The sequence below is a fragment of the Pipra filicauda genome, unplaced genomic scaffold (genome assembly GCF_003945595.2).
Source record: "Pipra filicauda isolate LSUMZ 115617 unplaced genomic scaffold, ASM394559v2 scaffold687_size377397_pilon, whole genome shotgun sequence".
Taxonomy (NCBI): domain Eukaryota; kingdom Metazoa; phylum Chordata; class Aves; order Passeriformes; family Pipridae; genus Pipra; species Pipra filicauda.
The window spans coordinates 42,402-65,168 of record NW_024104850.1 but is presented as its reverse complement, the minus strand read 5'-3'; the positions used below and the strand labels follow the sequence as shown (position 1 = coordinate 65,168).

The 22,767-nt window shown below is 49.1% G+C and overlaps 3 long non-coding RNA genes and 1 pseudogene across 3 annotated transcripts; 3 read left to right on the top strand and 1 right to left on the bottom strand.

Annotated features, from left to right (window-relative positions):
* Nucleotides 1-434: 434 nt before the first annotated feature.
* On the bottom strand, nucleotides 435-1,708 carry LOC113999164 (annotated as a pseudogene).
* A 1,578-nt stretch (nucleotides 1,709-3,286) lies between these two features.
* Nucleotides 3,287-3,930, top strand: LOC113999163. Its single transcript, XR_003544764.1, has 2 exons — nucleotides 3,287-3,324; nucleotides 3,710-3,930. It is a non-coding gene; the product is annotated as an uncharacterized LOC113999163 (long non-coding RNA).
* A 6,914-nt stretch (nucleotides 3,931-10,844) lies between these two features.
* On the top strand, nucleotides 10,845-11,488 carry LOC113999165. The gene is made up of 2 exons (XR_003544765.1): nucleotides 10,845-10,882; nucleotides 11,268-11,488. It is a non-coding gene; the product is annotated as an uncharacterized LOC113999165 (long non-coding RNA).
* A 6,917-nt stretch (nucleotides 11,489-18,405) lies between these two features.
* On the top strand, nucleotides 18,406-19,049 carry LOC113999166. Its single transcript, XR_003544766.1, has 2 exons — nucleotides 18,406-18,443; nucleotides 18,829-19,049. It is a non-coding gene; the product is annotated as an uncharacterized LOC113999166 (long non-coding RNA).
* The last annotated feature ends 3,718 nt before the right edge of the window (nucleotides 19,050-22,767 follow it).

Below are 22,767 nucleotides of genomic sequence, written 5' to 3'. Positions count from 1 at the left end.
CCCTGCCCACTCACACACTTCAGCTCAACATTGGGGTTTTCCCCTCCCTGGCACTGCCCAGTCCAGCCCCTCCCTGGTCCCCCCATCTCCCTGCCCCTGCCCCAGCCCCAGCCCAGCAGAGCAGCACACTCAGGTCTGGCCCTGCAGCGGGACATGGAGGCCATGGAGCTCAGGGACAGGCCCTCTGGGTCTGCAATGCTCAGCACATCATCAGCTCAGGCAGCTCCTGCAACCCCAGGGGCAGCCCTGCTCCCCAGCACAGCAGCAGAGAATTGACCCCGGGCTCCTCAGGCCCCATTTGCCATTTCCAGGGGCACTGGCCACCACCAGCACCAGCTGGAGAAGCCTCAGCCCCTCAGCCCCCACAGTGGGACCCGGAGGTCAGCACACGGACTCCAGGGAGAAACCAGCAAGGCAAGGACCCTCTGGAGAGTCTACTCCTTGGCCTTGTTCTTGAGACACCCTGAGAAGAAGACCTGAGGCTGTGCCCTGAGCAAATGGACCCCCTTGTGTGGCGGAAACAGTGCAGTGGTGCCCAGCTCATGCCAGTAGTGCCATGGCCACAGGACTGACCCAACCCAGCCCAGGGACCAAGGGCCCAGAGCACTGAGACCTCACCTGAGGCCCAGAAGGGGAGGGTAGAAGGAGAAAAAGAGCAGCTTTCAACAGACCAAATGCTGCTGCTCCCTGGCACTGCTGCTGTGCTGAGACTGTTTCCCTGCCCCTCTGCACACAGGCACTGCCCTGCCAGGCTCATCAGAGGTCTCAGAAGATTTAACTCACAAACACAAGTCACTGAAGGATCCTTGACTTTGTTTCAATCCATTCCTCATTTACCCAGATTATAGGTCAAATTCAAGATGTAGACAGTGAACCAGACATGGGGTGAATTCACTGTACACAACTTTATCACAGGAGAAAAAACAACATGAAAACCCTAACCCACCACCACAAAAACCTGAGCAGCCAGGCTGGAACAATGACTCCCATTCTGAATGCTCTGGAAGAGAAAATAGGCTGTTTGTGCCTTCAAAAAAGCATCCAGTCATCATTTTCCTCAGGGCATCCTTGAGCTCCTGGTTCCTGAGGCTGTAGATGAGGGGGTTCAGTGCTGGAGGCACCATCAAGTACAGAACTGCCACCACCAGATCCAGGGATAGGGAGGAGATGGAGGGCGGCTTCAGGTGGGCAAAAGTGCCAGTGCTGAGAAACAGAGAGACCACAGCCAGGTGAGGGAGGCACGTGGAAAAGGCTTTCTGCCATCCATGCTCTGAGGGAATCCTCAGCACAGCCCTGAAGATCTGCACATAGGAGAAAACAATGAAAATGAAACAACCAAAACAAAAACAAGCACTAACCAAAATGAGCCCCAGTTCCCTGGACTGTGAGCAGGAGAGCTTGAGGATGTGTAGATTTAACAGAAGAACTGGCCCAGGGCATTGCCCTGGCACAGGGGCAGGGAAAATATACTGGCTGTGTGCAGCAGAGCATTGAGAAAGCCAGTGGCCCAGGCAGCTACTGCCATGTGGGCACAAGCTCTGCTGCCCAGGAGGGTCCCGTAGTGCAGGGGTTTGCAGATGGCAACGTAGCGGTCGTAGCACGTGATGGTGAGGAGGGAAAACTCTGTTCCAAGGAAGAACAGCAGAAAGGCCTGGGTAGCACATCCCTCGTAGGAGATGTGCTTCGTACCCCAGAGGGAATTGTGCATGGCTTTGGGGAAAATGGTGGAGATGCAGCCCAGGTGTGTGAGGGAGAGGTTGAGCAGGAAGAAGTCCCTGGGGGACTTCTATGGAAAAGTTCATTTTCATCACTCACGAGTCTAAGGAGTGTGGTCTATAGAACAGAGGCTTAGCATGTCCTCAAAATAGTATTTGGGGTTTTTTTTATTTTCCACCATCATCGCTTCAGGGGCTCAAATCTTCATTGTTGTGTTGTTATTGTGGTAGATGTTCATCTGAGGCTTTGAAAGCCTCAGTTTTATGACTGAGTGTGAAGAGACAGGCAAAAGGGCTCAGCTCTCTGAGGCTTGGTGCAGAGCCAGGAAAGCAGCAGTGTCCCTCAGGCAGTTCCCCATCTGCCCTGTGTTTAAACTTGTGCTGCCTTGAAGGTGAATTCACACACAGATTAATGTTTAATAACACCACTTCTCTTGATGAGAGAAGAGCTGTGTGAAATCTCCTCTGTGCCAGCCCAGAGGCACAGCTCTGATGGACAATTCAGGACACAAGCCCTCCAGGAGAGAAGAAAAGGGCTGGGATGGGAGAGTGCCAACCCCCAAGGGAAGGCTCAGCACTGCCCAGGACCCTGTCTGATTTCTGAGAGTCCTTGAATTATTCATCTCTGAGAGTAAAAGACTTTGCATTTAAGTGCTTCTTCCTAAACTGAGAACAATTTTATGTCCCAGTGCCTATCCAAAACCCCTGACTTTGTGTGCTTCGTCAAATCCTCCCTGTTAAATATCTTGTAGTGATCTGGAGTTGTGAGCAGGTCTGACCCTGCAACACCATGGCATCAAAACTCCCTTGTTTTGTGTCACTCTGCCCCAGACGGCTCCAACCAACACCTCACCCACCAATCCCAGAATCATGGAATGCTTTGGCTTGGGAGGGGCCTTAAAGAGCATCTCAGCACCCTCAGAGTCAAGAATTCCTTCCTACTATCTCCTCCAACCCTTCCCTCTATTCTTGTGAAGCCACTGCCCCTCATCCTGTCACTCCAGACCCTTGTCCAAAATCTCTCCATCTTTCTTGTTGGCTCCCTTCAGGCACTGGAAGGCCACAATTAGGTCAGCCCTGAGCCTTCTCTTCTCCAGCCTGAACAATCCCAATTCTCTCTGCTGGAGCCCAGAGCTGGAGGCAGCTCTGCAGGTGAGGCAGCATTACAGCCATGCATGTTCCAGCAAGGACATGGTGGAACCTCATGGAACCAAGGACCATTGTGACAGTGCAGGGCCTTCTGGAGCCAAAGGAGCCCTGGGACACGGGGCAATCTCATGGAATCAAGGCAGCACTGTCACCCTGGGAAAACTCCTGGAATTCAGGGCCCGTTGTGACACTGCAGTTCCCCGTGGAACAAAAAGAACCCTGGGACGCTGCAGAAACTCCTGGAATCAAGGGACCATTGTGACATTGAGGGGGCTGATGGAATCTCAGAGTCCATTGGGACAATCCAGGGCCTCATGAAATCAAAGGAATTCTGGGACACTGTTGAACCTCCTGGAACCTCTCCCCTGCTCTCCCAGTGCCCTCATCCATCGAGCTCCCAGCCCGGCCCCACCCCCTGCTCTCCTCCAGCCTGGATTTCTCCCCTGCAGGGGCAGCTGAGGTGGTTCCAGGGCGGGAGCTTTCGGGGCAGGGGGTGGCTCCTGACGTGCTGCTGGAACCGCCCCCTGCCAGGGTGGGCCCGTCAGCCTGGGGCACCTCCTCACCCGAGCCTGGGAGACAGACCGGCAACTGGGAGGGGGTTTGGGAAGGAATGGGGAGGCTGAGAAGGGGTTGGGGGTCATGGGGGTAACTGGGAAGGGGTTTGGGGGATCTTGGGGGTTGGGAGGGAGGTTGGGGAGATTGGGACAACTGTGAGGGTGTTTGGGGAATCGTCGGGAGTCTGGGAAGGGACTGGGAGAGAGTTTGTCTGGCTGGGAAGGGCAACGATAGAGCGGCTTGGTGGGCACCTGACATCCAGACAAGGTCAACCCACTGCAACATTGCAGGGTCTCATGGAACCAAAGGACTGCTGGGACACTTGGGGAACTCACAAAATCAAGCGACCGTCGTGACACTGCCCTGCATCATGGAAGCAAATGTTCCCTGGGAAATTACAGAAAACCAGGGAATTAAGGGACATCATTGAATTAAACAAACCCTGGGATATCTTTGGAACTTCATGGAATCAAAGGGATAAAACGAAAGAATTAAACCCAATGACCAGAAAGCATTGGATCGAACATTTCTTTAATATGCCAGCTGGGGATTCATGGGGGTACTCTACCATGCATGAATCAAAGAATCTGTTTAAATTTTGGAATATAAATACAGTGATACTTGAAAGACCCCCCCCTTCACAAGCAGTCCATACTTATGGTTTTGGGGTCAAATAGCATCTGGGATTGTATTCGTGGAGCAAGACTTCATCTAGCATCCATTTTTTCTGGGAGGGGCAGTCATTTCCGCAGAGTGGTCTTCTCGCTTAGCAGGCCTCGTAGCTTCTCTGATTGATCTATCCGACCTCCAACCCCTAAACTAAATGTTCTAGGACCAGCTAAGATGTGTCTTAGAACTTCCCATTTGCTTCAACAATGTCTAATTGACTTTCTTTTTAACAGAACAATCTCTTATTAGACAAGTTTTCTGAGGCATGTAAGCTAATTTCTTGAAGGTGGGCAGACGAGACACTCTCTATTAGTTTTCATGTATCATCTGCATTCTCTCTCCTAAAACTAATTGTAGTCTTAAAAGAAAAGACCACTACCATGCCAAGAAAGCAAATCCCTTTCTTGATTAGGATTTTTATCTAAGAAAAAACTTCCGATTTACGAAGTTGTTTAGAAAGGAGATCCTCTCATTTCAGTGCCATTATGACAATATGGGGCCTCATGGAGCACATGGAACAATGAACACTGCAGATTCAAGGGAATCAAGGGGCCACTGTGACACTCTAGGGCCTCATGGAAGAGGGAGACCCTGCAGAGAGACTTCAAACCAGAGGTTTGGGCAATCATCATCAAGAGGAAGTTCAAGAAGGGGAAGTGCCGGATTCTGTCCCTGGGATGGGGCAACCCCGGCTGTACAGACAGACTGGGAATTACATGCTGTGTAACAGTGCTGGAAAATGGCCTCTGAGGTCCTGGTGGATGACCAGTTGGCCAAGAGTCGGTGGTACCCTGACAGGGGCTCACCGTTCGGTCATGCGAGTGTTTTCAGACACACGAGTTCTCCCCTTGCACACAGACACAGACAGTTCATGGCAGCAGGGGCAGCTTCTGCTGGCACGCCCGGAGCCTGGATGCACCTCAGCCCTTGTGGGGTGCCACCTGCTCTACCACTATCTGAGATACCCCACGGCCTGAGTGATGGAAACGGGGAGCTCTGTCCACAGAAGCACATCCTAGAGCTGCATCCAGAGGTTTTGCAGGGTTTAGTACCATAAATGCGAAGTGACATCGAGACACTCCTGGTCTCACATAACTTCAAAACCCCCCATGAGGCTGATGGCATTTGTACTTCCTCAAGGTCATCTCCCCACACCAACACCAGGTGTGTGCTCAAGACTTGTCTATGCAATGCAAACATTCGCACAAACGCAGACACACTCAGATATACTCCGAAACTCTACGACACACTCAGGTACACCCAGACACACTCATACACACTCGCACACAATCAGACGCACTCGCACACACTCAGATATGCTCAGACACATTCAGACACACTCAGAAACAATAATGCACACTCAGAAAAACTTGCAAACACTGATAATCAGACCCATAAATATAGGCTCAGGCACAGTCACCCACACTCAGACACACCCAAACAAACCCAGACACACTCAGACATATCAGCACACACACAATCAGTCACACTCAGACACGCTCAGACACACTCGCACACACTCACACATATTCACACACACTCGAACACACTAACACACACTCAATCACACTCAGACACGCTCAGACAGACTCAGACACATTCACTCACACTCAGAAAGGTTCAGACACACTCAGACACACTCACAAAAAGCCAGACACACTTAAGCACACTCAGAAACACTCAAGCACACTCCCACATGTCCAAACACACACAGACACATTCAGACACACTCAGACTCATAAAGGCACACTGAGAGATGCTCAGACACACTCTCACAAACTCAGACACACTTGTGCATATTCAAACACACTCAGACACACTCAAGCACACTCCCACACATCCAGACACACTCAGAAATATTCGCACACATTCACACTCTCGCACACTCAGAAACACTCACACACTCTCAGAAACACTCAGGTACACTCAGTCACACTCTCACATAGCAGGACACACGTAGACACACTCAGACACACTCAGACACAAGCACATACACTCAGACACACCTGCAAACAGTGACAAATAATCAGACTAAAAATATATGCTCAGGCACACTCACACACACTGAGACACAGTCGCACAAACCCAGACACATTCAGATATACTCCGACACACTCAGGCACACCCAGACACAATCAGACACACTCGCACACGCTCGCTAAAACTCACACACACTAACACACACTCACACACTCAGTCACACTCACTCACACTCAGATACCGTCAGATAAACTCAGACTCATTGAGACACTATCGCACAGACTAAAACACTCATACACACTGACACACACTCACACACTCAGTCACACTCACTCACACTCAGATACCGTCAGATAAACTCAGACTCACTGAGACACTATCGCACAGACTAAAACACTCATACACACTGACACACACTCGGACACGCTCAGACACACTCAGATAGGCTAAGGCACACTCAGACACACTCGCACACACTCAGACACACTCAAGCACAATCCCACACACCCGGACACACTCAGACACTCTCAGGCACTCTCAAGCACACGGAGAGACGTTCAGACACACTGGCACACAGACACACTTGAGCACACTCAAACGCACTCAGACGCACTCAAGCAAACTCCCACACATCCAGACACACTCAGAAACATTTGCACACTTTCAGACAAACTCACACACTCAGAAACACTCAAACACTCTTAGACTCAATCAGGCACACTCAAACACACTTGAACACACTCAGACGCATTGGCGCACACAGATATTCTCAGACGCATTCAGACACACTCTAAAGAAAACCAGACACACTTAGAAACACTCAAACAAACCCAGACACACTAAGAAACACTCAGTCACACTCAGACACACTCAGACACACTAAAAAACATTAAGACACACTCGCACATGCTCAGACAAACAGCAAACACTCTCACACACTCAGAAACACTCGCACACACCCAGACATCTTCGCTCACATTCAGATACGCTCAGAAAACCTCGCACAAAGCCAGATACACTTTAACACACTCAGACACACTCAGACAAAATCAGGCACACTCAGACACAATCAGAAACACTCAGACACGCTCAGACACACTCGCACGCAGCAATGCACACTTAAACACACTCAGAAACACTAAAGCACAGTCCAACACTCGCACAAACTCACACACTCAGACACACTCATACAGGTTCAGGCACACTCAGGCACAATCAGACACAGAAACAGTCACACACTCCCAGACACTCTCAAACACTCTCAGACACAGACACACTCAGATGCATTCACACACAATCATACACGCTCAGTCACATTCAGACACAGTCAGATACGCTCAGACACACTCTCACACACTCAAGAACAGTCCCACACACATTTAGACACACTCTGACACAAACACTTACAATCGGACACACCTACAAACACTGACAAAAAAATCACACTCATAAATAAATGCTGAGGCACTCTCACACACACTGAGACACATTTGCAGAAACCCAGGACACACTCGCACACGCTCAGACACACTCAGACACACTTAGACACACTGCGACAAAATCAGACACCCTCGCACACAACCAGACACACTTAAAAACACTCAGATACACTCAAGCAGAATCCCACACTCCCAGACACGCTCAGACACACTCGCACAAAGACACACTTGAGCACACTCAAACACACTCACACGCACTTAGGTACACTCCCACAAATCCAGACACAGTCAGAAATATTGGCACACATTCAGACACACTCAGACACTCGGAAACACTCACGCATTCTCAGACGCACTCAAACACACTCAAACACATTCGAACATACCCAGATATATTCGAACACACAGATATTCTCAGACATATTCAGACACACTCTCAGGAAACCAGAAACTCTTTGACACATTCAAAATAGCCAAGACACACTCAGACACACTCACACATTCTCACACACACTCAGTCACACTCAGACCGGCTCAGACACACTCACACACCGTAAAAAACAATTAAGACACTCTCGCACATGCTCAGACGCAACGGCAAACACTCTCTCACACTCAGACACACTTAGACACACTCACAAACATTCGCACACATTCAGACACACTCTCACACACTCAGAAACACTCACACACTCTCAGACACACTCAGGCACGCTCAGACACACTCAAAAACGCTCAGGCACACAACCAGACACACTTAAACACAGTCAGACACACTCAAGCACACTCTCACACACCCAGACACACTCACACACTCTCACACACACTCAGGCACACTGAGAAATATTCAGACACCCTCGCATACACTCGGACATATTCAGACACACTCAGACACACTCAGAAACACTCGCACACACCCAGACACCTTCGTTCACATTAAGATATGGAAAGACAACCTTGCACAAAGCCAGATACACTTAAACACCCTCAGAGACGCTCAGACACGCTCCAATACACTCAGACACACTTAGACGAACCCAGACACTCCGATACGCTCAGGCACACTTAAAAACACTCAGAAATACAAAAGGACAGTCCCACACTCGAAAAACTCACACGCACTCAGGCACACTCAGACACACTGAGACACACTCAGACGCATTCACACACAGTCACACACTCAGTCACATTCAGACACAGTCAGATACGCTCAGACACAATCAGAGACACTCGGTCAGACACAATCAGATACACTCCGACAAAATCAGACACACTCAGGCGCACCCAGACACACTAAGACACAATCACACACAATCGGATACACCGGCAAACAGTGACAAAAAAATCAGACTCATAAATAAATGTTCAGGCACAGTCATGCAAACTGAGACACATTCGCAGGTACCCAGGACACACTCAGATATTCTCCGACACACTCGCACACGCTCAGACTTGCTCAGCCACACTCAGACACTCTTAGACACACTGCCACACACTCAGACACACTCGCACACAGCCAGACACACTGAAACACACTCAGACACACTCAAGAACACTCCGACATATCCAGACACTCTCAGAAGCATTTGCACACATTCAGACACACTCGCACACAATCAGGCACACTCACGCTCTGAGACACATTGAGATACGCTCAGATACACTCAGAAACATTCAGACACACTCGCACACGCTCAGACACACTCAGATACTCAGATACACTCAGACACACTCAGGCTAAACCAGAAACACTCAGATACAATCAGACACACTCACGCACACTAGAACACACTCCCATAAACCCAGACACATTGAGATATTCTCCGACACACTGAGACACACTCAGGTAGAGGCAGCCACACTCAAACTCACTCACACACACTCAGGCACACTCAGAACACTCACGCACGCACACAGTCGCACAAACTCACACACACTCGCACACGTTCTCATAAACTCGCACCCAGTCACACACACTCACACACCATCACACTCAGACACACTCAGATACACTCAGACACAGTCAGATACACTCCGATACACTCAGAAAAACTCAGAAACGCTCAGACACACCCAGACACATTCCCTCATACTCAGATATGCTCAGACACAATCGGACCCACTCGCACACAACCATACATGCTTAAACACACTCAGACACACTCAAGGACAGTCACACCGAGCCACATTCAGACAGTCTCCGACAGATACAGGCACACTGGGAGACGCTCAGACACACTCGCACACACTCAGACGTACTTTAGCGCACTCAAAAAAACACAAACTCACTCAGAAACACTCAAGCACTCTCCCTCGCATCCAGACACACTCAGAAGAATTTGCACACATTCAAACACACTTTCGCCCACTCAAATCAATCACAGACTGTCAGACACACTCAGGCACACTCAGACACACTCAGGGGCAATAAAAACACTCAGACACACTCGCATACTCTCAGACACAGTAAGACACAGTAAAAAAAACACTCGCACACACTCGCACACAAACACATAGACACACACAAGCGCACTCAGAATCACCTGGAAACACTGAAAACAATCAAACCAAATGCAGACACACTTAAACACACTCCGACACACTCATGAAGACTCCCAGACACCCAGTCAGACTCAGATACATTCAAACACGAAGACATAGGCACACTGAAACACGCTCTCACTCAGTCGCACATACTCTCACGAAGACATACACGCTTGAACACACTTAGACACGCGCGCACACAGTCAGACAAAACAGCAAACACACTTAGACACACTCGCACACACCCAGACACATTCACTCACATTCGGAATCGCTCAGACCCACTCACACACACTCATACACAGCCAGACCCACTTAAACACACTGAGACACAGTCAAGCACACTCCCACACACCCAGACACACTCAGGCATTCTGAGAGACGGTCAGACACACTCGTACACGCTCAAACACATGGTGGAACCTCATGGAACCAAGGACCATTGTGACAGTGCAGGGCCTTCTGGAGCCAAAGGAGCCCTGGGACACGGGGCAATCTCATGGAATCAAGGCAGCACTGTCACCCTGGGAAAACTCCTGGAATTCAGGGCCCGTTGTGACACTGCAGTTCCCCATGGAACAAAAAGAACCCTGGGACGCTGCAGAAACTCCTGGAATCAAGGGACCATTGTGACATTGAGGGGGCTGATGGAATCTCAGAGTCCATTGGGACAATCCAGGGCCTCATGAAATCAAAGGAATTCTGGGACACTGTTGAACCTCCTGGAACCTCTCCCCTGCTCTCCCAGTGCCCTCATCCATCGAGCTCCCAGCCCGGCCCCACCCCCTGCTCTCCTCCAGCCTGGATTTCTCCCCTGCAGGGGCAGCTGAGGTGGTTCCAGGGCGGGAGCTTTCGGGGCAGGGGGTGGCTCCTGACGTGCTGCTGGAACCGCCCCCTGCCAGGGTGGGCCCGTCAGCCTGGGGCACCTCCTCACCCGAGCCTGGGAGACAGACCGGCAACTGGGAGGGGGTTTGGGAAGGAATGGGGAGGCTGAGAAGGGGTTGGGGGTCATGGGGGTAACTGGGAAGGGGTTTGGGGGATCTTGGGGGTTGGGAGGGAGGTTGGGGAGATTGGGACAACTGTGAGGGTGTTTGGGGAATCGTCGGGAGTCTGGGAAGGGACTGGGAGAGAGTTTGTCTGGCTGGGAAGGGCAACGATAGAGCGGCTTGGTGGGCACCTGACATCCAGACAAGGTCAACCCACTGCAACATTGCAGGGTCTCATGGAACCAAAGGACTGCTGGGACACTTGGGGAACTCACAAAATCAAGCGACCGTCGTGACACTGCCCTGCATCATGGAAGCAAATGTTCCCTGGGAAATTACAGAAAACCAGGGAATTAAGGGACATCATTGAATTAAACAAACCCTGGGATATCTTTGGAACTTCATGGAATCAAAGGGATAAAACGAAAGAATTAAACCCAATGACCAGAAAGCATTGGATCGAACATTTCTTTAATATGCCAGCTGGGGATTCATGGGGGTACTCTACCATGCATGAATCAAAGAATCTGTTTAAATTTTGGAATATAAATACAGTGATACTTGAAAGACCCCCCCCTTCACAAGCAGTCCATACTTATGGTTTTGGGGTCAAATAGCATCTGGGATTGTATTCGTGGAGCAAGACTTCATCTAGCATCCATTTTTTCTGGGAGGGGCAGTCATTTCCGCAGAGTGGTCTTCTCGCTTAGCAGGCCTCGTAGCTTCTCTGATTGATCTATCCGACCTCCAACCCCTAAACTAAATGTTCTAGGACCAGCTAAGATGTGTCTTAGAACTTCCCATTTGCTTCAACAATGTCTAATTGACTTTCTTTTTAACAGAACAATCTCTTATTAGACAAGTTTTCTGAGGCATGTAAGCTAATTTCTTGAAGGTGGGCAGACGAGACACTCTCTATTAGTTTTCATGTATCATCTGCATTCTCTCTCCTAAAACTAATTGTAGTCTTAAAAGAAAAGACCACTACCATGCCAAGAAAGCAAATCCCTTTCTTGATTAGGATTTTTATCTAAGAAAAAACTTCCGATTTACGAAGTTGTTTAGAAAGGAGATCCTCTCATTTCAGTGCCATTATGACAATATGGGGCCTCATGGAGCACATGGAACAATGAACACTGCAGATTCAAGGGAATCAAGGGGCCACTGTGACACTCTAGGGCCTCATGGAAGAGGGAGACCCTGCAGAGAGACTTCAAACCAGAGGTTTGGGCAATCATCATCAAGAGGAAGTTCAAGAAGGGGAAGTGCCGGATTCTGTCCCTGGGATGGGGCAACCCCGGCTGTACAGACAGACTGGGAATTACATGCTGTGTAACAGTGCTGGAAAATGGCCTCTGAGGTCCTGGTGGATGACCAGTTGGCCAAGAGTCGGTGGTACCCTGACAGGGGCTCACCGTTCGGTCATGCGAGTGTTTTCAGACACACGAGTTCTCCCCTTGCACACAGACACAGACAGTTCATGGCAGCAGGGGCAGCTTCTGCTGGCACGCCCGGAGCCTGGATGCACCTCAGCCCTTGTGGGGTGCCACCTGCTCTACCACTATCTGAGATACCCCACGGCCTGAGTGATGGAAACGGGGAGCTCTGTCCACAGAAGCACATCCTAGAGCTGCATCCAGAGGTTTTGCAGGGTTTAGTACCATAAATGCGAAGTGACATCGAGACACTCCTGGTCTCACATAACTTCAAAACCCCCCATGAGGCTGATGGCATTTGTACTTCCTCAAGGTCATCTCCCCACACCAACACCAGGTGTGTGCTCAAGACTTGTCTATGCAATGCAAACATTCGCACAAACGCAGACACACTCAGATATACTCCGAAACTCTACGACACACTCAGGTACACCCAGACACACTCATACACACTCGCACACAATCAGACGCACTCGCACACACTCAGATATGCTCAGACACATTCAGACACACTCAGAAACAATAATGCACACTCAGAAAAACTTGCAAACACTGATAATCAGACCCATAAATATAGGCTCAGGCACAGTCACCCACACTCAGACACACCCAAACAAACCCAGACACACTCAGACATATCAGCACACACACAATCAGTCACACTCAGACACGCTCAGACACACTCGCACACACTCACACATATTCACACACACTCGAACACACTAACACACACTCAATCACACTCAGACACGCTCAGACAGACTCAGACACATTCACACTCAGAAAGGTTCAGACACACTCAGACACACTCACAAAAAGCCAGACACACTTAAGCACACTCAGAAACACTCAAGCACACTCCCACATGTCCAAACACACACAGACACATTCAGACACACTCAGACTCATAAAGGCACACTGAGAGATGCTCAGACACACTCTCACAAACTCAGACACACTTGTGCATATTCAAACACACTCAGACACACTCAAGCACACTCCCACACATCCAGACACACTCAGAAATATTCGCACACATTCACACTCTCGCACACTCAGAAACACTCACACACTCTCAGAAACACTCAGGTACACTCAGTCACACTCTCACATAGCAGGACACACGTAGACACACTCAGACACACTCAGACACAAGCACATACACTCAGACACACCTGCAAACAGTGACAAATAATCAGACTAAAAATATATGCTCAGGCACACTCACACACACTGAGACACAGTCGCACAAACCCAGACACATTCAGATATACTCCGACACACTCAGGCACACCCAGACACAATCAGACACACTCGCACACGCTCGCTAAAACTCACACACACTAACACACACTCACACACTCAGTCACACTCACTCACACTCAGATACCGTCAGATAAACTCAGACTCATTGAGACACTATCGCACAGACTAAAACACTCATACACACTGACACACACTCACACACTCAGTCACACTCACTCACACTCAGATACCGTCAGATAAACTCAGACTCACTGAGACACTATCGCACAGACTAAAACACTCATACACACTGACACACACTCGGACACGCTCAGACACACTCAGATAGGCTAAGGCACACTCAGACACACTCGCACACACTCAGACACACTCAAGCACAATCCCACACACCCGGACACACTCAGACACTCTCAGGCACTCTCAAGCACACGGAGAGACGTTCAGACACACTGGCACACAGACACACTTGAGCACACTCAAACGCACTCAGACGCACTCAAGCAAACTCCCACACATCCAGACACACTCAGAAACATTTGCACACTTTCAGACAAACTCACACACTCAGAAACACTCAAACACTCTTAGACTCAATCAGGCACACTCAAACACACTTGAACACACTCAGACGCATTGGCGCACACAGATATTCTCAGACGCATTCAGACACACTCTAAAGAAAACCAGACACACTTAGAAACACTCAAACAAACCCAGACACACTAAGAAACACTCAGTCACACTCAGACACACTCAGACACACTAAAAAACATTAAGACACACTCGCACATGCTCAGACAAACAGCAAACACTCTCACACACTCAGAAACACTCGCACACACCCAGACATCTTCGCTCACATTCAGATACGCTCAGAAAACCTCGCACAAAGCCAGATACACTTTAACACACTCAGACACACTCAGACAAAATCAGGCACACTCAGACACAATCAGAAACACTCAGACACGCTCAGACACACTCGCACGCAGCAATGCACACTTAAACACACTCAGAAACACTAAAGCACAGTCCAACACTCGCACAAACTCACACACTCAGACACACTCATACAGGTTCAGGCACACTCAGGCACAATCAGACACAGAAACAGTCACACACTCCCAGACACTCTCAAACACTCTCAGACACAGACACACTCAGATGCATTCACACACAATCATACACGCTCAGTCACATTCAGACACAGTCAGATACGCTCAGACACACTCTCACACACTCAAGAACAGTCCCACACACATTTAGACACACTCTGACACAAACACTTACAATCGGACACACCTACAAACACTGACAAAAAAATCACACTCATAAATAAATGCTGAGGCACTCTCACACACACTGAGACACATTTGCAGAAACCCAGGACACACTCGCACACGCTCAGACACACTCAGACACACTTAGACACACTGCGACAAAATCAGACACCCTCGCACACAACCAGACACACTTAAAAACACTCAGATACACTCAAGCAGAATCCCACACTCCCAGACACGCTCAGACACACTCGCACAAAGGAGAGATGCACACTTGAGCACACTCAAACACACTCACACGCACTTAGGTACACTCCCACAAATCCAGACACAGTCAGAAATATTGGCACACATTCAGACACACTCAGACACTCGGAAACACTCACGCATTCTCAGACGCACTCAAACACACTCAAACACATTCGAACATACCCAGATATATTCGAACACACAGATATTCTCAGACATATTCAGACACACTCTCAGGAAACCAGAAACTCTTTGACACATTCAAAATAGCCAAGACACACTCAGACACACTCGCACATTCTCACACACACTCAGTCACACTCAGACCGGCTCAGACACACTCACACACCGTAAAAAACAATTAAGACACTCTCGCACATGCTCAGACGCAACGGCAAACACTCTCTCACACTCAGACACACTTAGACACACTCACAAACATTCGCACACATTCAGACACACTCTCACACACTCAGAAACACTCACACACTCTCAGACACACTCAGGCACGCTCAGACACACTCAAAAACGCTCAGGCACACAACCAGACACACTTAAACACAGTCAGACACACTCAAGCACACTCTCACACACCCAGACACACTCACACACTCTCACACACACTCAGGCACACTGAGAAATATTCAGACACCCTCGCATACACTCGGACATATTCAGACACACTCAGACACACTCAGAAACACTCGCACACACCCAGACACCTTCGTTCACATTAAGATATGGAAAGACAACCTTGCACAAAGCCAGATACACTTAAACACCCTCAGAGACGCTCAGACACGCTCCAATACACTCAGACACACTTAGACGAACCCAGACACTCCGATACGCTCAGGCACACTTAAAAACACTCAGAAATACAAAAGGACAGTCCCACACTCGAAAAACTCACACGCACTCAGGCACACTCAGACACACTGAGACACACTCAGACGCATTCACACACAGTCACACACTCAGTCACATTCAGACACAGTCAGATACGCTCAGACACAATCAGAGACACTCGGTCAGACACAATCAGATACACTCCGACAAAATCAGACACACTCAGGCGCACCCAGACACACTAAGACACAATCACATACAATCGGATACACCGGCAAACAGTGACAAAAAAATCAGACTCATAAATAAATGTTCAGGCACAGTCATGCAAACTGAGACACATTCGCAGGTACCCAGGACACACTCAGATATTCTCCGACACACTCGCACACGCTCAGACTTGCTCAGCCACACTCAGACACTCTTAGACACACTGCCACACACTCAGACACACTCGCACACAGCCAGACACACTGAAACACACTCAGACACACTCAAGAACACTCCGACATATCCAGACACTCTCAGAAGCATTTGCACACATTCAGACACACTCGCACACAATCAGGCACACTCACGCTCTGAGACACATTGAGATACGCTCAGATACACTCAGAAACATTCAGACACACTCGCACACGCTCAGACACACTCAGATACTCAGATACACTCAGACACACTCAGGCTAAACCAGAAACACTCAGATACAATCAGACACACTCACGCACACTAGAACACACTCCCATAAACCCAGACACATTGAGATATTCTCCGACACACTGAGACACACTCAGGTAGAGGCAGCCACACTCAAACTCACTCACACACACTCAGGCACACTCAGAACACTCACGCACGCACACAGTCGCACAAACTCACACACACTCGCACACGTTCTCATAAACTCGCACCCAGTCACACACACTCACACACCATCACACTCAGACACACTCAGATACACTCAGACACAGTCAGATACACTCCGATACACTCAGAAAAACTCAGAAACGCTCAGACACACCCAGACACATTCCCTCATACTCAGATATGCTCAGACACAATCGGACCCACTCGCACACAACCATACATGCTTAAACACACTCAGACACACTCAAGGACAGTCACACCGAGCCACATTCAGACAGTCTCCGACAGATACAGGCACACTGGGAGACGCTCAGACACACTCGCACACACTCAGACGTACTTTAGCGCACTCAAAAAAACACAAACTCACTCAGAAACACTCAAGCACTCTCCCTCGCATCCAGACACACTCAGAAGAATTTGCACACATTCAAACACACTTTCGCCCACTCAAATCAATCACAGACTGTCAGACACACTCAGGCACACTCAGACACACTCAGGGGCAATAAAAACACTCAGACACACTCGCATACTCTCAGACACAGTAAGACACAGTAAAAAAAACACTCGCACACACTCGCACACAAACACATAGACACACACAAGCGCACTCAGAATCACCTGGAAACACTGAAAACAATCAAACCAAATGCAGACACACTTAAACACACTCCGACACACTCATGAAGACTCCCAGACACCCAGTCAGACTCAGATACATTCAAACACGAAGACATAGGCACACTGAAACACGCTCTCACTCAGTCGCACATACTCTCACAAAGACATACACGCTTGAACACACTTAGACACGCGCGCACACAGTCAGACAAAACAGCAAACACACTTAGACACACTCGCACACACCCAGACACATTCACTCACATTCGGAATCGCTCAGACCCACTCACACACACTCATACACAGCCAGACCCACTTAAACACACTGAGACACAGTCAAGCACACTCCCACACACCCAGACACACTCAGGCATTCTGAGAGACGGTCAGACACACTCGTACACGCTCAAACACATGGTGGAACCTCATGGAACCAAGGACCATTGTGACAGTGCAGGGCCTTCTGGAGCCAAAGGAGCCCTGGGACACGGGGCAATCTCATGGAATCAAGGCAGCACTGTCACCCTGGGAAAACTCCTGGAATTCAGGGCCCGTTGTGACACTGCAGTTCCCCATGGAACAAAAAGAACCCTGGGACGCTGCAGAAACTCCTGGAATCAAGGGACCATTGTGACATTGAGGGGGCTGATGGAATCTCAGAGTCCATTGGGACAATCCAGGGCCTCATGAAATCAAAGGAATTCTGGGACACTGTTGAACCTCCTGGAACCTCTCCCCTGCTCTCCCAGTGCCCTCATCCATCGAGCTCCCAGCCCGGCCCCACCCCCTGCTCTCCTCCAGCCTGGATTTCTCCCCTGCAGGGGCAGCTGAGGTGGTTCCAGGGCGGGAGCTTTCGGGGCAGGGGGTGGCTCCTGATGTGCTGCTGGAACCGCCCCCTGCCAGGGTGGGCCCGTCAGCCTGGGGCACCTCCTCACCCGAGCCTGGGAGACAGACCGGCAACTGGGAGGGGGTTTGGGAAGGAATGGGGAGGCTGAGAAGGGGTTGGGGGTCATGGGGGTAACTGGGAAGGGGTTTGGGGGATCTTGGGGGTTGGGAGGGAGGTTGGGGAGATTGGGACAACTGTGAGGGTGTTTGGGGAATCGTCGGGAGTCTGGGAAGGGACTGGGAGAGAGTTTGTCTGGCTGGGAAGGGCAACGATAGAGCGGCTTGGTGGGCACCTGACATCCAGACAAGGTCAACCCACTGCAACATTGCAGGGTCTCATGGAACCAAAGGACTGCTGGGACACTTGGGGAACTCACAAAATCAAGCGACCGTCGTGACACTGCCCTGCATCATGGAAGCAAATGTTCCCTGGGAAATTACAGAAAACCAGGGAATTAAGGGACATCATTGAATTAAACAAACCCTGGGATATCTTTGGAACTTCATGGAATCAAAGGGATAAAACGAAAGAATTAAACCCAATGACCAGAAAGCATTGGATCGAACATTTCTTTAATATGCCAGCTGGGGATTCATGGGGGTACTCTACCATGCATGAATCAAAGAATCTGTTTAAATTTTGGAATATAAATACAGTGATACTTGAAAGACCCCCCCCTTCACAAGCAGTCCATACTTATGGTTTTGGGGTCAAATAGCATCTGGGATTGTATTCGTGGAGCAAGACTTCATCTAGCATCCATTTTTTCTGGGAGGGGCAGTCATTTCCGCAGAGTGGTCTTCTCGCTTAGCAGGCCTCGTAGCTTCTCTGATTGATCTATCCGACCTCCAACCCCTAAACTAAATGTTCTAGGACCAGCTAAGATGTGTCTTAGAACTTCCCATTTGCTTCAACAATGTCTAATTGACTTTCTTTTTAACAGAACAATCTCTTATTAGACAAGTTTTCTGAGGCATGTAAGCTAATTTCTTGAAGGTGGGCAGACGAGACACTCTCTATTAGTTTTCATGTATCATCTGCATTCTCTCTCCTAAAACTAATTGTAGTCTTAAAAGAAAAGACCACTACCATGCCAAGAAAGCAAATCCCTTTCTTGATTAGGATTTTTATCTAAGAAAAAACTTCCGATTTACGAAGTTGTTTAGAAAGGAGATCCTCTCATTTCAGTGCCATTATGACAATATGGGGCCTCATGGAGCACATGGAACAATGAACACTGCAGATTCAAGGGAATCAAGGGGCCACTGTGACACTCTAGGGCCTCATGGAAGAGGGAGACCCTGCAGAGAGACTTCAAACCAGAGGTTTGGGCAATCATCATCAAGAGGAAGTTCAAGAAGGGGAAGTGCCGGATTCTGTCCCTGGGATGGGGCAACCCCGGCTGTACAGACAGACTGGGAATTACATGCTGTGTAACAGTGCTGGAAAATGGCCTCTGAGGTCCTGGTGGATGACCAGTTGGCCAAGAGTCGGTGGTACCCTGACAGGGGCTCACCGTTCGGTCATGCGAGTGTTTTCAGACACACGAGTTCTCCCCTTGCACACAGACACAGACAGTTCATGGCAGCAGGGGCAGCTTCTGCTGGCACGCCCGGAGCCTGGATGCACCTCAGCCCTTGTGGGGTGCCACCTGCTCTACCACTATCTGAGATACCCCACGGCCTGAGTGATGGAAACGGGGAGCTCTGTCCACAGAAGCACATCCTAGAGCTGCATCCAGAGGTTTTGCAGGGTTTAGTACCATAAATGCGAAGTGACATCGAGACACTCCTGGTCTCACATAACTTCAAAACCCCCCATGAGGCTGATGGCATTTGTACTTCCTCAAGGTCATCTCCCCACACCAACACCAGGTGTGTGCTCAAGACTTGTCTATGCAATGCAAACATTCGCACAAACGCAGACACACTCAGATATACTCCGAAACTCTACGACACACTCAGGTACACCCAGACACACTCATACACACTCGCACACAATCAGACGCACTCGCACACACTCAGATATGCTCAGACACATTCAGACACACTCAGAAACAATAATGCACACTCAGAAAAACTTGCAAACACTGATAATCAGACCCATAAATATAGGCTCAGGCACAGTCACCCACACTCAGACACACCCAAACAAACCCAGACACACTCAGACATATCAGCACACACACAATCAGTCACACTCAGACACGCTCAGACACACTCGCACACACTCACACATATTCACACACACTCGAACACACTAACACACACTCAATCACACTCAGACACGCTCAGACAGACTCAGACACATTCACTCACACTCAGAAAGGTTCAGACACACTCAGACACACTCACAAAAAGCCAGACACACTTAAGCACACTCAGAAACACTCAAGCACACTCCCACATGTCCAAACACACACAGACACATTCAGACACACTCAGACTCATAAAGGCACACTGAGAGATGCTCAGACACACTCTCACAAACTCAGACACACTTGTGCATATTCAAACACACTCAGACACACTCAAGCACACTCCCACACATCCAGACACACTCAGAAATATTCGCACACATTCACACTCTCGCACACTCAGAAACACTCACACACTCTCAGAAACACTCAGGTACACTCAGTCACACTCTCACATAGCAGGACACACGTAGACACACTCAGACACACTCAGACACAAGCACATACACTCAGACACACCTGCAAACAGTGACAAATAATCAGACTAAAAATATATGCTCAGGCACACTCACACACACTGAGACACAGTCGCACAAACCCAGACACATTCAGATATACTCCGACACACTCAGGCACACCCAGACACAATCAGACACACTCGCACACGCTCGCTAAAACTCACACACACTAACACACACTCACACACTCAGTCACACTCACTCACACTCAGATACCGTCAGATAAACTCAGACTCACTGAGACACTATCGCACAGACTAAAACACTCATACACACTGACACACACTCACACACTCAGTCACACTCACTCACACTCAGATACCGTCAGATAAACTCAGACTCACTGAGACACTATCGCACAGACTAAAACACTCATACACACTGACACACACTCGGACACGCTCAGACACACTCAGATAGGCTAAGGCACACTCAGACACACTCGCACACACTCAGACACACTCAAGCACAATCCCACACACCCGGACACACTCAGACACTCTCAGGCACTCTCAAGCACACGGAGAGACGTTCAGACACACTGGCACACAGACACACTTGAGCACACTCAAACGCACTCAGACGCACTCAAGCAAACTCCCACACATCCAGACACACTCAGAAACATTTGCACACTTTCAGACAAACTCACACACTCAGAAACACTCAAACACTCTTAGACTCAATCAGGCACACTCAAACACACTTGAACACACTCAGACGCATTGGCGCACACAGATATTCTCAGACGCATTCAGACACACTCTAAAGAAAACCAGACACACTTAGAAACACTCAAACAAACCCAGACACACTAAGAAACACTCAGTCACACTCAGACACACTCAGACACACTAAAAAACATTAAGACACACTCGCACATGCTCAGACAAACAGCAAACACTCTCACACACTCAGAAACACTCGCACACACCCAGACATCTTCGCTCACATTCAGATACGCTCAGAAAACCTCGCACAAAGCCAGATACACTTTAACACACTCAGACACACTCAGACAAAATCAGGCACACTCAGACACAATCAGAAACACTCAGACACGCTCAGACACACTCGCACGCAGCAATGCACACTTAAACACACTCAGAAACACTAAAGCACAGTCCAACACTCGCACAAACTCACACACTCAGACACACTCATACAGGTTCAGGCACACTCAGGCACAATCAGACACAGAAACAGTCACACACTCCCAGACACTCTCAAACACTCTCAGACACACTTAGACACACTCAGATGCATTCACACACAATCATACACGCTCAGTCACATTCAGACACAGTCAGATACGCTCAGACACACTCTCACACACTCAAGAACAGTCCCACACACATTTAGACACACTCTGACACAAACACTTACAATCGGACACACCTACAAACACTGACAAAAAAATCACACTCATAAATAAATGCTGAGGCACTCTCACACACACTGAGACACATTTGCAGAAACCCAGGACACACTCGCACACGCTCAGACACACTCAGACACACTTAGACACACTGCGACAAAATCAGACACCCTCGCA